Source organism: Eumetopias jubatus, unplaced genomic scaffold, assembly GCF_037043125.1.
Source record: "Eumetopias jubatus isolate StellerSeaLion01/CBP00866 unplaced genomic scaffold, mEumJub1_p1.0 scaffold_1, whole genome shotgun sequence".
Taxonomy (NCBI): Eukaryota; Metazoa; Chordata; class Mammalia; order Carnivora; family Otariidae; genus Eumetopias; species Eumetopias jubatus.
In genome coordinates this window covers 17,185,271-17,204,008 of record NW_028274807.1, presented here as the reverse complement: position 1 = coordinate 17,204,008, position 18,738 = coordinate 17,185,271, and positions in this window count along the sequence as shown.

The following is an 18,738-nucleotide window of genomic DNA, read 5'->3' as shown; positions in this document are numbered from 1 at the left end:
ACACTACACCAAAAAGGTATTTAGACTTCATGGGAATTTCACAGTACATGATACCTGTGAGAACTTTAAGGAACTGAACAGAATGCCCTGGTTTGAAACCATATAGGTGAAAGTCCTGTAGTACAACGTGAATTTCATGTTTTGGAAAACAGAGAACGTCAAAAGGCTTAGCGTAGGACCTTGCATCTTTGTGCTCCAAATAAATAACCACCGAATTAATGCCTTGGCCTGTGGGTAAAATGCTAACCACACAGTTTTAAGTATTCTTTTTTTCTCATTAAACTTTTGTGTCTCAAAATTCTGTGACAGATTTTTGGTCAAGTTGTTTCCAGTAAAAAGTACTGATTTTAAAAATTAATAACTTAAAACTGCCACACACACACACACACACACACAACAAATGGTCCACAAAACATTCTCCTTTCCTTCTGAAGGTTTTACAATGCATTGTTATCTTTAACCAGTCTTTTACTATTAAACTTAAATGGCCAATTGACACAAACAGTTCTGAGACCGTAAGAGCTTTACTACTGTTTTTTTCTAAACCATCTAAGAACCTTAGAATCTTTATACCAGATTTTTCCTAAAACCCAAGTGTGCCAATGAATTCCACTGATGTTCTATATTTCATAAAATTAGGTACTTTCTATTGCTAAATTTTCCTTCCTTCAGATTATAAAGAATTACTGCATTTTTAACAAAAATTTTAAATTCCTAACAGAATTTTTTAACCCTGCTATGTTCCATAATATGCACTAGGGAAACTTAAAAACTGTATTAGGGAATATTACTCTAAAAATAACTTTTATTCTTTTTAATATATTACCATTTTATTGATGGATTGATTCATTTACCTTCTAAAAAAGATTTCTCTCTATTTTATGTATAAATAAATATACATTATTTATGTATAATGTATATACTTACTCTATTTTTTGTATACATGGATTCAAGATTCACAGTTCAGTTCTCTATAATAGTTTCTTCATTAGTCTCTTATGTAGTTTCATTCTAAGATGGGATCAGGGCTAATATATTCTCTGAGTTTTTTCATGATTAAGTATGCCAAAATTGCCATTTTGTACTTGCATAATAACTTGCCTGGTTATAATATTGTTAAGACATGCTTTTCGCTTAAAATTTTGTAAATATTGTTCTATTATCTTCTGGCACTACATTTTTCCATGGAGGTATTTGAGGCCAACCAAATTTATTCCCTTTGTAATTTCTTGAATACCTAATGAATTCTTTCTTTATCCTTGAAATTCAATCACTTTACCAGAATGCCATGAAACAGGTTCCTCTAATGAATTTCTTGAAAACAGTGTGCTTTTGATTTGTGGGTACTATTTTTAATTTCAGAAATATTTTTTACTATTATATAATTACGTTTTAGTTCCATTTGTTGGGTTTTCACTTCAGTGAAACATTTATCTTTATTTTGGATCAACATTTCCTATATGCCATGAACTTTAATGTCTTTGATTTCCTTGCGTCTACCCTGTCATTTCACTGAGACTACTTCATGGCTTTCTTCTATCACTAATTTTATTTTCCACACTATCTAAACTGTTCCTATGACTTCTATTTGGTCATCTCTGTAATGGTGTCACTTTGGTCCTCTGCTTACTTAATTCTACAATCTCTCCTTTCAGCTCATTCACACTTAATCATGTCATATTGAAGTGTTCCCTCATTAAAATTACATTGTCTTTAGCATGAAACATATGTGGGAAACTTTCTTCTGTTTTTCTCTTTGAGTTATATTTTCTTCTAGAACGAATTTTTCCATCCTTTCTGTTTTATGCCTGTCTTTATTTCTGCTCTAGTGTTTTTGCATACTTTCCATGTTTGTTTCATGTGTGTGGTTTTTTTTTTAAGGTATTTTACTTGTCCTGGCATAGGGTAGGCACATTTTTGTTGATACTTCTTCAAACTTACCTGAGGCCTGTTAGACTTGTCCTTAAGACTTCATTTGAGGAGTGACGGTGGGTATCCTAGCCACATGCTTGTAGCCTAAAAGCCTGTAACATAGGGGAAATTCTCAACTGAAGTATCAGTGTCTTGGTTTGAGAATTTGATCTCTGGACCATGGATAAGGTGAAGACAAATTCTGAATATCTAGACGTCAGTGTTATAACAACTCACATAGAAATAACTTTAATTATTAACTTCCTTATAAGAGTTTTTTTCCCCTGCTAAATTTTCTCTCTCCACTGCCCTCAGGAATATTTATCAAAATATATAATTAAAAATGCATTAAAAACTCTAAAACTCCTAACAGCATAGAGCTGCCTGATAAATGAAGTTAGGTCAAAAGTCTGCCAGAGAATTATTCATTGTGTACTAGAGAAAAATATAAACAACAAAAGTCCCCTTTTAAAGTTCATTTTTAAATTACTTAAGTCACTGCAGCCTATATACTAATTGTTTGCTACATTTATGCCCAATATATTCTATCAATGCCAGTTTGGTCTATATTCTGAGACATTTAATTTTTTTTCTCACTTCCACCATTATAACAATAAAAAAAAGCTAAAAAAAACAAAAATAAATGACTTTTCTGGGACTCATCAGAAAATTGAGGTCACAGGACAAGCTGTCACCCTGACATTTGAGGAGACAGACAAATGCAGGGAATCAACAGCAGGAATCTGCTTACTTGGAGCAGAAGTAACAAAAGACATAAACTAGTAGGAACATCTAAATAATCATTTTGATGAATGGCTGAAGTTTGGGCACTGGTTGAGTGAGAAACTACTGAAAGTCACAGTCTCAGGGAGATGGGTTTCATGGGTTTTACCTCCAGGAACCCCACTGTGTTCTCACACTGAAGAGTCAGGAAAGGTTCCTTCATAGCTCTAGCTGAAAGAAGGGTAAAAATGACCATTTTGAAAAATGCCGAGAGCATTTACCATAGAAAAAGCCTACTTTCCAGGGAAAAAGACTTTACCCAAAGAGTTATTCCATCTAGGAAAATGACATTTGTCCATCTCCAACCCCCATTTACCCATCCTGTCTCACCAAAGAGGGAGAAACAAGTATGAAGCTATAATAAAGGTCACAGCCCAGGAACACAAACTTGACTCACTGGAACAAATAAGATGCATCATAAGATTATGAAGAGCTTCCTCTCTCCTATAATTGACGTCCAGAAAAACAAGTTCCCAGTAAAACTACAGAGAATTACAGTTGAAAGAGCTGAAAGACACAGACTCTGTATGAATTTCTTAGTGGAAACTTCAAGCAACAAATAAGACATACATGATAAAGTCACTAGAGGAATTGGAAGCCTTTATACCTATAGATAGAGAAAGCATTAAACAAAGACTAAATCCTAATCAGATAAAACTTCACACTAACTGCCTTTTATTTCAGCTCCCATTATGCAATACATCATCCTGGCTTAAAAAAAATTACAAGGAATTGTAAAGGTAAGAAGAATTCCAGTCCAAGGAGACAAAACAAGAATCAGGAGCATAATCAAATATTATATAGATTTTGGAATTATTATACAGGAAATTTTAAATAACTATGATTAATATGTGAAGAGTTAATGGACAAAGTAAACAACATGCAGAAAAGATGGGTAATGTAAGCAGAATGTTGGAAACTATAAGAAAGGACTAAAGGAAAAGAAGAAAAATAAAAAACTATACACCAGAACTAAAGAGTACCATTAGCAAACTCTAGACTGAACACGGTGGAGAAAATAATCAGTAGATTTGAAGATACGTCAATAGAGACTTTAAAAACTGAAACTCAGAGAGAAAGTAATGAAAAAGAAAACAAAGCATATAAGAACTATGAGGTAGTTTTGAAAAAATGTAGCATACACATACATGGAATACCAGAGGGGGAAGAAAGAATGGAGCAGAAGAAATATTTAAAGTAATGGTAGCCAAGAATTTTCCAAAATTAGTGACAGACACCAAACCATAGAACCAAGAGGCACAGAGAACAAAAGAAAAATAAATATTTTTAAAAGTACATAGAAAAATCATATTCTGACATCAGAAAAGCAAAAGATAAAAAGAAAAACTTGAAAGAAAGAGAAAAAAAAAAAACCCTGAACTATAGAGAAACAAGAATAAGAATGATAGCAGACTTATCATCAGAAACCATGTAAGCAAGAAGAAAGTAGAGTAAAATACTTAAAGTATTGAAGAAAAAAACTCTCAACTTTAAATTGTATATCCAATGAAATTATTTTTCAAAAGTAAAGGGGAAATAAGACTTTTTCAGACAAATAAAAACTGAGGAAAGCCACCATCAGCAGACCTGTCCTGCAAGGTAAGTTAAAACAAACATACAAAAACAGTTCTTCAGGAGCGTCTGCGGGGCTCAGGCAGTTAAGTGACTGCCTTTGGCTCAGATCATGATCCCAGGGTCTTGGGATCAAGCCCCATGTCTGCCTCCCTGCTCAGTGGGGAGCCTGCTCTCCCTCTTCCACTCCCCCTGCTTGTGTTCCCTTTCTCTCTGTGTCTCTTTCTGTCAAATAAATAAATAAAATCTTTAAGAAAAAAAAGAAGTTCAGGGAGAAGGAAACTGAATAGGTTGGTGTGCCAAGCAAAACAATGGCCCTCTAAAAAGGTCCACATCCTAATCTCCCAAGTCAATAAATATGTCATCTTACATACAAAAGGGACTTTTCACATGTGATTAAAATAAGAATTTTGGGATGGAGATATTTTTTCCTAGATTATCTGGGTGGGCCTAATGTAATCACAAAGGCCAATATCAGAAAAAGAAGGAAATGGAGGAATTTGAGAAGAAGATGTAACAAAAGGGACAGAAGTCATAGTGATACGGCCATGAACCAAGGAATGAGGACAAGCTCCAAAAGCTGGGAGAAAGAGGGAATAAGTCCTCACCTAGAGATTTTGGAAGGAATACATCTCTGCGGGAACATTGATTTTGCCCCATAAGATACACTTGAAATTTCTATTATCCAAAGCAGTAAGAGAAATGAGACATGTAATATTACCTTACTATATATAGCTTTCCATTTTAAGTAAAAATAACAAAAAGGAAGACAATAAATACTTACTAGCCACTAAGTTTCTGATAATTTGTTACAGCAGCAATAGGAATCTAATACAGATTTTTGGTACCTGGAAAGGAGTGCTGCTATAATAAATACTTACACAGAAGAAACAATCTGAGGGTTGCTGGAGTGGTGGGGGGTGGGAGGGACGGGGCGGCTGGGTGATGGACATGGGGGAGGGTATGTGCTATGGTGAGCGCTGTGAATGGTGCAAGACTGTTGAATCACAGATCTGTACTTCTGAAACAATACATTATATGTTAAAAAAAAAAAGAAGATAGTAAGAAGGGAAAAATGAAGGGGGGGAAATCGGAGGGGGAGACAAACCATGAGAGACGATGGACTCTGAGAAACAAACTGAGGGTTCTAGAGGGGAGGGGGTTGGGGGGCTGGGTTAGCCTGGTGATGGGTATTAAAGAGGGCACGTTCTGCATGGAGCACTGGGTGTTATATACAAACAATGAATCATGGAACACTACACCAAAAACTAATGATGTAACATAACATAATAAAATTATATTAAAAAAAAGAAGTGGCTTGGAATTGAGCAATGGGAAAAGGCAAGAAGAATTTTAAGAAACATAATTTGAAAAGCCTAGAAGCTTTAGACAGACTGTTAGTATAAATATGAATGCTGATGACTCGGCTAGTGAACACTTAGTAGAAAATGAAAAGCATGGTAAAGAAAACCTGTATTTTCTAAGAGAATACTTACATCATCATAAACAAACTGTTGGTAGAAATATGGATATTATGAGCCACTGGTGAGGGCTCAGGAGGAAAGAAGAAACATTTTATTAGAAGCTGGAAGAGAGGGGATCTTTGTTATATAGTGGCAGAAAACTTGAATGAATTGTATCCTAAAGCTGTGTAGAAAGAAAAATTCGTAAGTGATAAAATTAGATATTTGGCTGAGGATACTTCCCAGAAAGTGTTAAGAGTCTGGTCTGATTTCTCCTTACAACTTATCAAGTTAAATGCCAAAAGACCCAAATTGGGGAAAGAATTGATAAACGAAAAGAGTAATTTGAGAAGTTATGAGCATACTAGACAGGAAAAGAAGTCAAAATTAAGAATATCCCTGTCAAGAAATCATGACCAAGAGAAAAAGCTGAAAATGTAGCTGGACAACATTTTTCTAACACCTCAAAAAGGTCAAAAGTTCAGAGCACCTGCCTGAAACACGAAGGTACTTTGAGAAGATTTAGCATGTAACCCATAGCTATAGTCAGCCATCTCAGCAGAACCTAACAGCCCCTTCTCCAGTAAATCCTCATTACATATAAAAGAGATTCACAAGGTTCTTGATAATTTTGTATCAACAGAAACACTAGCACCTTAACCTGAAAGACACAGAAAGAATATGAAGTGGGAGAAAGCTTTTGGATTCTCAAAATTCTACAGGCAGAAAACAGGTTGATAAAATGACTCAGTGGCAAACATGTTTTATTCTTCAGGAAAAAAAAGATAAACAAGAAAAACAAAACAAACAAACAAAACAAGGTTGATTTTGAGGGTGAAAATCTGAGCCCAGAGGGTAGGGCTTTGAGCAGAGAGGATGGAACCATGATCCCAGCAGATAGAGCCACGATCCTAGAGACGTTTATTCCCAGGCCTTGAAACCTAATGTTTTCCCACCTAGATTCTGAAATGTCTTAAGACCAGTGACTTCATTTTCCTTCCATTTTCTCCCTTTTTCAAAGGAGATGTCTGTAACAGGTATATTATGCCTACCCAATTACAGTATTTTGATAGTAGATAACACATCTTCTGTTTTTACAGATTTACAAATGGAGCAGATTTTGGCCTCAAGATGGATCATATCCATAGTCTAATTCATACATGACTTAAATCATTTAGATGACATGATATCAGACTTTGAGCTGACGAGACTTAGGTGAAATTTTGAGCCTTAAGTTAATGCTGTATTTTGTTGAAACTCTTGGGGATGTTTGAATGGAGTGAATGCATTTTGCATGTATAATGGATGTGAATCTATGGGGGCCAGGAGACAGTGATAGAAAGAACAACGGTTCTTCAAAGATGTCTAGTCTTAATCACTGATGAATATGTTTCCTTTCGTACAAAAGAGATTTTGCACATTGGATTAGGAATTTCTAAGTGAGATGATTATTCTGGACTAACTCTGTGGAATAAATCTAATCACATGGGCCCTTATAAGGAAAAAAGGGAGTCAAGAGTCAGAAAAGAAGATGTGATGAAGGAAGCAAGTTTGGAGGGATGTAGACATCAGGAAAGGAATGCAGACAGCTTATAGTAGCTGTGTTCTCACCTAGAACCTCTAAAAGAAATTCAGCTCTCCTTTACCTTAATTTTACCCTCGTAAGACAAATTTTGGACTTCTAACTTCCAGGAATATAGGATAATAAATTCACATTGTTTTAAGACATTAAGTTAATGTTAATTCATCCTAACAGCAATAGAAACCAAATATAGTCAGAAGCTCAAATCTGCATAAAAATGGAAGAGTCAGAGAATAAATAAAGGTAAAATAATTTTTTTTGTTTTGCTTATTCTTTTTTGTTTTGCTTTGTTTTTTGTTGGGAGGGGCTGTTTGGGATAATTTTGCTGATTCTTAATCAATTAAAAGATACCTATCTGCCTTTAAAGTAACAATAATATTATGTGGGGTGGTTTTGACATATGGATATGCAAAATGAATGATAGCAATTTCATAAGGGATAAGAGAGAAGAATTGGTAAAATTCTGTTGTAAGGTACTTACATTACATATGAAGCTATATTGTGTTATTTGAAGGTGGACATGGGTAGTTAAAAATCCATGTCCAAAACTCTAGAGCATTTTAACATTGTTAAAAAGAAATATAATTGATATGCCAAGGGAGGAGATCAAATGGAATCATACAAAACATTCAAGTAAAACCAAAGAAAGTAGTAAGGGGCATAAAAAGAAACAAAGAACACATGCATCAGAAAGAAAACAGTTACAAACATGGTAGATATAAATCCATTTGTATCAGTAATCATGTTAAATGCAAACTAAGACATAGTCATAGTGCATAAAGAGGACTGAACTATACACTGTCTATAAGAAACCCATTTTAAGCATATAGATTTGGGTTAAATGTAAAAATATGGAGAACGATATATCATGTCATCAATCCGAAGAAAGCTGGAGTGTCAAGACAGTGTGGTATTGACTAGCAAGTAGACACAGAGATCAATGGAGCAGAATGTAGAGCCCAGAAATAGGCCTACACAAATATAGTCAACCTAATTTGTCACAAAATAAAGATTTTATTTATTTATTTGAGAGAGAGAGAGCACAAGGGGGGGCCAGAGACAAACTGAGAGGGAGAAGCAGACGCCCCATTGAAGAGGGAGCCCCATGTGGGGCTAAATCCCAGGACCCTGGGATCATGACCTGAGCCGAAGGCAGATGCTTAACCAACTGAACCAGCCAGATGCCCCAATAAATAAAATCTTAAAAAAAAAAACTATATGGTATGATACTGTAATAGTGGATACATGACATTATGCATTTGTCAAAATTCATAGAACTTCGCAGAACAAAAAGTCAACTTCAATGCAGCAAATTTTTAAAAAATCATGTAGTAGTTTGAGGCTACCAGAATAGAATATGACTATGACAGAAAAAAAAAACCTAACTGCATTACAAATATGTCATATATTTGTATTATTACTGAAGGGGCTAGAGAGGAGGAAAATGTACTAACCTAAAGACCTTTGGAAACAGTGAATTCTGTTTGTTTCATAGGCACATATTCTAGTTGATACAATTGTTTCCCACGCAGGAGGAGTGGGTTAACAATTCTGCTGTGATATGTATGTATATTGGAACTGAACAATTAAGTAAATGGGTTGCAGATATTGGGAACTAGGTTTCTCACTATTGAGTGATACTTTAAAGATATGCAAGGGGAAAAGACTGGATTGATTCAAGTGGTAATGCATTGGGGTTGGAGACATCAGTATGATCTCATGAATAGCTTATTATAAATATAAATGTTAGATGAAGAAATATTTATAGATATGTGTATACAGATAGGTTAGTATACACACATACATTTCTTTGCTCTGCAACCTGAGAGGGCATAGAAGTAAGGACACTCGAGTCGTAATAAACACTCCAAAGAACTAGAATCTTGGTTTCTAATACCATTCTCCAATAAAAGAAACTGTAGTTTTGGCAGGAAATATACAAGTGAAGCTGGAACATTTTGTAGTGAGAGAAAGAAAGTACTAAAACAAAACAAAGCAAAACAAAAAATCCATATTGAAAGGGGTATGGCAAAGCTCACAGAAGCCAACAAGACAGCTCCCAGTGACCAAACTCCAACTTTGAACAACAAATAAAGTAGTATTGGATTAGAAAACAAAATTTCAAATAAATACCCATAAGACCATATTGATACAAATAAATAATTGCATAAATAATTTAGTGGAGAAAAGATATATCTCTCATTTCAAGACTTCCAAATGTTCCCTCAACATTTTATAATCTAACTCCCCACTCCTCAAGTGTGGGCTACACATAATGACTTCCTTCCCAACAGAGCAGTGTGGGAAGTGGTAATAGAATAACCTGTAGTGCAGAAACCTGAAAAACACGACCTCATCCAGGTGTTCAGGGTCAACATCTATAGTGAAAAGTCATGTTGATGGTCTTCCCCTTGATGTAATGCAATGAAAAATGACACTTTAACTCTTCAGTCTTCCTTCCAAAAATCCATAGCTAGTCAAATCATGAGAATAACATCAGATAAATTTCAATAGAAGAGGATCTTACAAAAATACCTAAGTGGTCTTCAGAACTGTCAAGGTCATCAAAAGCAAGGAAAGTCTGAGAAACCTCCATAGCCAAGGTGAACCCAAGGAAACATGACAAGTAAATGTAATGTCATATCCTGAATAGGATCTGTGAAAAAAAAAGGAAATTAGATGAAAAAAAATGAAGAAATTTCAAAAAATTATGGATTTTATTTAATTTAAGTTGTTAATAATAGAGGAAATTGGATGTGGTGTGAGTGCAAATTCTCTGTATTATCTTCACAATTTTTCTATAAATTTAAAACTATTCTAAAAATAAAATTTATTTAAAAATTATTCATTTTCCCTGAATTAAATATATATACAATAAAGGAATTACTGTATTTGCTTTGGGGGAGGCATCTATTACTTTTATACATTCAGCTTAAAGAAAACAATTATCTTCAGACTCTCAATATACCTTTATTCAGATATTGAAGCTGATCAAATGTTTGGTCACTTACATTAATACTGAATATTAAGTATGTGTGTTTTATTTCTTGAATAGATTATCAAACTTAAATCAACTATTTCTCCTATTCATGCAACTCTCAAGTGGACAAGAGAATTCATATCTTATTGTTTTTATATTTCATTAGAAGTTTAAAAATGTGATTTAAATGGACATAGTAGTTGAACTGAATTAAATTTTCAGTGGCAAATTATAATTATTATCAAATTCAGTCATGCTTACTTTGATCCACTTTTACCCATTAGTTACATATCTACAATTAAATATGTAAGAACAAACTTCTTCAGTGTCAGTGAGAATTTAGTATGTAAGAGCACTAGCTCTTCAATCAGATAGCTGGGATTCTAGAATTCTAGCTCTGCCAGTTGTAAGCGGTGTGGTGAGAAATTCATACAAACTATTTTTCTTCAGTTTCTTTATTTCTAAGATGGGCATAATGATACATCAAAGTATAAAATAGGCTACAGGGCAGTAAGAACTGTTCTGATATTGTTGGTATTAAAAACAACAACAGCAAAACCTCAACACCAACCCCCCTCCACGATCAAATTAAAAACTGGGCAAAGGACCTGAATAGACATTTTCCCAAAGAAGACAAACAAATAGCAACAGACACAGAAAGGATGCTCAACATCATGAATCATCAATGAAATGTAAATCAAAACCACAATGAGATATCACCTTATGCCTCTTAGAATGGCTAAAGTCAAAAAGGAAAGAAATCACAAGTGTTGACAAGATGTGGGAAAAAAGGAACCCTCATACTCTGTTGGTGGGAATGTAAATTTGTGCAGCCACTGTGGAAAACAGTATGGAGGTTCCTCAAGAAATTAAAAATAAAAATACATGGGGTGCCTGGGTGGCTCAGTCGTTGAGTGTCTGCCTTCAGCTCAGGTCATGATCCCAGGGTCCTGGGATCGAGACCCACGTCAGGCTCCCTGCTCTGAGGGAAGCCTGCTTCTCCCTCTCCCACTCCCCCTGCTTGTGTTCCCTCTCTCGCTGTCTCTCTGTCAAATAAATAAACAAAATCTTTAAAAATAAATAAATAAATAAAATAAAAATACCATGTGATCCAATAATTCCACTATTGGGTACTTACCCAAAGAAAATGAAAACACTAATTTGAAAAGATATATATATATATATATACCCTTATGTTTATTGCAGCATTTTTTACAATAGTCAAGATGTGAAAGCAACTTAAGTGTCCACTGATAGACTAATAGATAAGGAAGATATCCTATAGATATTTACAGTGGAACATTACACAGCCAAAAAAAGGATGAGATCATGCCATTTGAGACAACATGGATGAACCTAGAGGGAATTATGCTAAGCGAAGTAAGTCAGACTGAAAAAGACAAATGCCATATGATTTCACTCATCACCTTATAAATAAGACTTGAAAGAAAATACGATATACATTAAAACACAATCTTTTTTTTTTAAACACAATCTTATACTTATTGGAGGGAATGATACACCACCTCTGTACTTCATTGTTTGTTATTTTCCAACTGAGACCAGGAAGTTAGTAAAAACTATCATGATATCAAATAGCATAGAGTTCCATTGCCTTTAATTTAGTTGGAGAAAAGGCATGAAACAAACTTTATCTTTACTTTCTTGTAAGAAGCAGCCAGACTTAAGGCAAAGATTTAGAAAACAGATAGATGCTTCCTTGGTAGACATCGCACCAAGATGACTCAAAGAATGGTAGGGACTTGATTAGAAAACACAAAAAGAACAAGAAAGGGAAAAAAAGAAACAGTTATTAATAGTGTGAACAATTCTAATCAGTATATATATATATAACTCCATAAATATATATATTATATATACACACACACACAGTATACACACACACATATGTGTGTGTGATGGGTTCGCTCTCTTTTGAAAAAAAAAATTGGCAATTAACCATTTCCAAGTAAAACACTACATGGACAAGTCCGATCTTGTTCAGGAGTTTCTATTGTAATATCTGAATCCTGTGTCTATTTATCTTTTATCTATCTAGCCATCTATCTATTCATCTATCCATTCCCCTCTGAGGAGGGAAAAGTAAACTATCTTACAAAGAAGATCAGAGGAAGATAATATACACATTAAGACACAGTCTTGGAGCACCTGGGTAGTTCAGTTGGTTAAGCATCTGCCTTTGGCTCAGGTCATGATCTCAGAGTCCTGGGATCCAGCCGGCGTTTGGCTTTCTGCTTAGCGGGGAGTCTGCCTCTCCCTCTCCCTCTCCCTCTGCCCCCCCATCCCACTTGTGCACACATGCTCTCTCTCTCTCTCTCTCAAATAAATAAATAAAATCTTAAAAAAGAAAAAACAGAGTCTTCAACCGATTGGAGAGAATGATACACTACCTTTATATTCAATGTCTTGCTTTTTTGCATAACAGAATATTATGCAAAAACTACCATGATAGCAAATAGAACTGAGTTTCGTCAACTTTAATTCAGTTGGAGAAGAGACATGAAGACAAAATTGGGTTCTTACTTTCTTGCAAGCAGAAGCTATACCTAGAAGGCAGTTCATCTCCGTGCATGTGTCTGTGTGTGTTCAACGATTTATACTTACATACATTAAAATTCAGTTTATCTACAATGAGTAGAAAATAGGTGTTTTATGTGAATGAAACATTCTAATGAATTTAATGTTTTATGCATTCTGTGAGATGTTCAAAAGATCAGACCTGTAAAAGCGTCATAGGAATCCCATCCAGTTATTGGCATCAGCCCCCACTTTCCTCATCTCCCCTTTGCACTCACTGATACCAGACTGTACTTGGATGTGTTCACTAACTCTGGATATTATCCACACAGATGCATACTAAGATCTGATGTCTTATTGTATATCGATGGAGTATTTTTGTCCTGTCTCTGACTCCTTTTTATTTCAGTTTTCTTCTTTTGTCCTATTTAAGCTCTCCCCTGCAACTGGCACCATCCAGATGTCACCAACTTCAGTGTGTTCACCTCCCTCCCTGAGCCCACGATGAGATCTCCTCTTATAGGATGATGGCTGGAAGCAGACCACACTTACTATCATCATTTTCAAAGGCTTCATATGTTAACAATGCATGCTCAACCATAAAATTATAACAAACAAAAATAAGTCTGATTTAGATAATTCCTAGTCATAGACTATCTCAGAATCTTTGTAGTAAAAATAGTTTATTTAAAACTATTGGCTTAGAAATTAAGCTGAGTCATTATGGAATGATTTACACTTGAAGTGACTTTCTGCAATAAATCTCTGGAATAAGAATATTCACTTTTCATGTATCTTTTAGAGATAAAAGAATAAGAAAAAAAAGAAATTCTGTTTTTGAGCATTACCACTGCTTAAATTTTAGATAAATGGGAATCAGCCATGGTTGTTTGCCTCATGTGGACTAGATGCGGGCAAATTTGAACAACATTTTATTTTTGCAGCCGCAAATTAAATCTTTTATTTTGTCAGATGTGACTGGGGAACAATTTTTTAAAAAAAACTAAAAGAGTGACCCTTAAAAAAAAATTCTGTTCCTTTTCTAAACTTGGATCCCTAGGCACCAGTCAAGGAAAATATCTCTTTTCTTCAAGGAAAAAGAGTTCATATTTCTTTTGAAACATCTCTGTTGCCATAGTTACCAAATGCTCTCTCTCTCTCTCTCTCTCTCTCTTTTTTTCCTAATAATAACAACACCATCTAGATACACACAACTTACAAAGGTAAATGTTTTATTGTGGAAATTTATAAGGACATGGGCTCTGCTTCCAATGACTCAAAAATTTGAAATTGAAGGACTTTATTAATAAATGCACCTGAGTTGAACTTGAATGCTTTTCTGAGCAAGAGCGTAAGAGAAAAAGGGGCAATAGAGAATTTGAAAAGAGTCATACAATTTTAACATTACCAAGGTGAAAGTGCTCTAAATTAGAATTTGGACATAGCTCATCTTCCCCACCCCACTTTATATAAACACTCCCACATGGGTTGCCATGTCTCTAAGACCGATACCTTCATCTGGATAAGCCAAAGAAATTAAAACATACACACATATACACATGCACACCTTGGAATAAGAAAAATATAAACCAGCTTATTTTCATTATTGGCCTTGCCAAATATAAACTTTAGAGACAAAATTTTAAATAAAGCAGCAACTATGAAAATAAACAATGAGATCCTTGTGTACAGGATTACGTAGTTGGGGTGTGCATATTTGAAATCAGGCTCTGAGTAGAAATAAAATCAGTTTTCTCTGCCTTCCTTTCCTCTTTTTAAGAAGTGGTCACAAAAATCTTTATTAACAGGAATTTAATGTGCAAACATATACCTTTGGAAGCGTAAAAGATTGCTAAGAAATATGTGGTCAATATGGGCATTGTAAACAATCCTATCAAACAGTTCAGTTACTTCAATGAGTTATAAAAACCATCAAATGTGTTTATGATTTGGAAAGAGTCTAGAAAACTAAGAAAGTTTGAAGGCTTAAAAAGTAATTTGCTTACCCTAAAATTCCCCTTTACTGCTAAAATACTAATTTTCTTCATACTTTTCTCTTTCATTCTTAAATAATTCCTTAACCTACTCTACATGGTATGTCACAAATTGCAAAATCTTCATATTAAACGCATTAAAATATAAAGCATCTAAATGTTTCATGTTTTAAAGCACTAATCAGAAGAATGTGTTATTTCAATGTCATAGTTAACATTTAAATTTATTTCTCTACAGCAGTAATCTCAATATCATTTTTAAGTATAGAGAATTCAAAATTATTTTAATATAAAAAATTACTTTTAATATCTTTTCATAGAAAAAGTTAACCCAGTTTTTAAAAATAAGCTGTATTGTCAGAGTGTTATATTTAAGAAAAACCGGCCCCCTCTTATAACTTAACTGCAGGATTTATTGATGTAAGCAAAGACTGTATGAACAGGAGAAACTCTTTATTATTTTATTTTTCAAAAAAGTTATATATATATCATGTTATATATTTATATATGTATATATGTTTTACATATATACGTCTTATACATATTATGTGCTACAGAGAGGTTTTTATGTCTGGTATAGTCCTCAGTAATAAAGGCTATGATTTCTTTTTCAAATTTTCTCTTTTATAAAAATTCAAAACTGGTTTGGGGGGTGGTGCATGGGATTTTTTTCCTTCCACAAACTTTGTTAGCCTTCCTTACACTTATTTTGGTTTATTATTGTCCATATTTTTAATTATATGTTGGGAGAGACCCTTTATCTTGCCCATTAGCCCTGTCTGGGCCTGGATCTCCTCTCCTTTGACCTCCCTGAGAAATGTTATAGTCAATTTCCTTTTTTTTCCATCTTCCTTACTCTCCCTTCCCACTAATACAGGCTTATCCAATGCTAAATAATCAAAAAATGATCTTGAAATTATTTTTTTTGCTTATATACCCAGTTTTCTTTGAGACTCTTTCTCCTCTTTCATTTACTAATTTCTAAAATGTTCCTGTGCCTAAAGCCAGATGTTATTTTTAATCTAATGCTCTTTTTAAACAACCTAATCTCCTTTGGTGGCTTCAATCTCATTTGTGAGTTGCTAACTCCCAAATCAATAACTCTTCTCTGAGATCCAGATATCTAAGACAACAACCTAATGGATTAAGACGTCAGATCCTGTTCACCCTTAAACTGGTAGAGTCTCCTTTTTTTCCACCATCTGAGTTAATATTTCTCTCACTCCTCAAGGAAAAACATTGAATTCTGTATCAATTTTTTTCTTTGTTTCCTATAACCTTTGATCTGTGTGATTCTTTTGAATCTACTCCGTCTATTTATCACATTGACACTGTTTTATTTTAGACACTAACCCATTGTTATAACCAATTAAATTTAAACCCCTCCTTTATAATTTATACACTGACAATAGGGACATCTTTATTAAGCATGCATCTTATTCTGCAATTCATCTAACTTAAATTCTTAAAAACCACAGGAATACTAAAAAAAAAAAAAAGTCCAAATTCCTTAAAATGACTTGTATGAAACTTTATAATTTTCACTCTGTCTAATGAAAAAAACCTATTCTCATAATCACCCATATACTACTCACCCACCATCAACTCCCATTTCAGGCATAACAAACTCTCGCCATTTGTCAAAAGAACCATGCTTGCTTCTCTTTCTCAAGGAAAGCCTGTACCATTCCAATGGAATGGAATGTCTCTCTTCTCCGGAACTCCTACCAACCTCTAAGATTAAATTCACTGATGACTTTAATATGTGAACCATGCTTGCTTCTCCTCTCCTAAAGTGTAAGTTTCTTATATAGGCTCTATAATTCTATTATAATATTTTTACATCAGGTTTTCATTTTGAAGATGACACTAAATTAAACTAATGGTGAAATTTATTTATTACATTATGCCAATAACCCTTCCAAAAGATAGATAGATAGTATTTAATTGAATCCTCACAATCACTGCTTGTTTGGTATTATTTTCATTGTACAGACCAGAAAACAGATACTCACAGAAGATAAGTATTACACCAGATTTTCTCAATTAGCACAGAGCCAAACTAGTATTTAATCCAAAAGCTTTTTGAGTCCAAATCCTTTGATTTTCTTTTCCTATTATATGACTTTGTCTTTCCAGTTGTTTGAATTCCAGGTTTCCCCTATCAGTGTGAAGGACATGATTACTGCTCTAGAGAGACTGTAGAATCTTTCTCTTGAACCCTCTTGCATTATTTTTTCAGAGTCCTGAAATAAGGCTTTGTGATGGATTAGTTGGCACTTTTCATCCTATATGCTTTGGAAAGAAAGTATGTGTGTGCGTCCTGTGAAATAAAATTGTACTGACCTGCATCTCTTAATGCCTGGTGCCTAAAATTCTCCCAAACCACCTTAAATATTGAAGCTTACAAAATTGGTATTGACTGATGTGTAAAAGGGCCAAGATATTCTACTTTGTGGTCTCTGTCTGACATCTAGTGGTTGGAATTGGAAATTTTGAGGATATTATAATTAGTTCCCCGGGAAAAACACGTCTTGGTGGGGAGTCCTTACTCCTAACATCAAAGAAAGTAATACAGAGGTCCTTCACTTCCAAAGTTAAAAATAATTCCCTTCTTAATTATATCTGTTTCTTATTCTACATATCAAGGAAAGGAATCCATCTGTTCAGCAATCTGTGCTGGCTGGGGCTTAGGAAACCTTCCTATATGCCTGTAATCGATACCTACTTTTGATAGATAGACTTGCATAATCATTATCAGATGAAAATTAATAAACCCTTTCAATTTTCCTCAAACTCCGTGTGACAGTAATCACTGTATATATACAAGTATGAAAGGTGAAGTAATGATATTAAAAACCTATGACTCTTATTCAACGCCCTATTTTTAAAACCCTTTATATACACCTGTTTTGATCCTTCTAAACCCTATAAAACAAAGCAACTACTAAGAATTTAGTCATATGGATGTCATTAGGTTTAGACCCTTGATGACACAAGATTTGGGATTTGCTCACTACAAGCCCTTAGTGCACTTGGAGAACTGACAATATTAGAGGGACATGATATGTTTCTAATAAATGACACAATCTATATCTCGGGATGCAGCAAAGGATTTTGAGTTCAAGAGATCAGAGAAGAGATCATAGCTGAGGGTGAGTTTGTTGGCAGGTGAGTAGAATAAGTTACTGTTGAGAGAACAGGCAGCTGAGTGAGAATTTGGCTTTTCAGCTTTCCTGCAGGGGGAACCTTAGGCAATCTACCCATTCTATGTTCTAGTTTCTACATCTGTACAACAGTGTAAAACGTAGCATCTTTTTCATGTGGTGAAGATTAGTACAGTGCCCGTCACATGGTGAATTATCAGTCATTTATAATATGCGTAAATGAAGAAAGGAAAAAGTGTTTAATTCAAGTTTCCTGAGAATACACAAGGGGAAATGAACCAGGAGAAAACTAAGCAATAATATACAAATATTATACTCCTGACACCAAGACATCTCCAAGAGAATTTGAAAAGTGATTATATTTTATGGTGATCTATTTAGAATACACAGACTACAGATTCTTAAGATGTATGCCACGCTGACAGATCAGAAGTCCTTGAAACCCAGCAATCATTTATAAATACTACTTTTTCCTTTTCTATTGCTATAGGGTACTCTTTTAGACCCCATTTGAACTAAGTTAGATGGTTACATCTCCTGAAATATAGGTTTTTATGAAAACCAACACCTAGGCCAGAACTTGAATCACAATAACTGTATTTATTTTAAATGAGAGAAGGTCAGCCAATAAGCGTTTAGGTTCGCAGAGTCTGTTGTTCAAGATCACTGTATCAAGTGAACCCGGGAATTAACCTCCAGGATGAACAGTAAGAAGAAAAACAGTCCACATAGGCTCAAAGGAGACTTT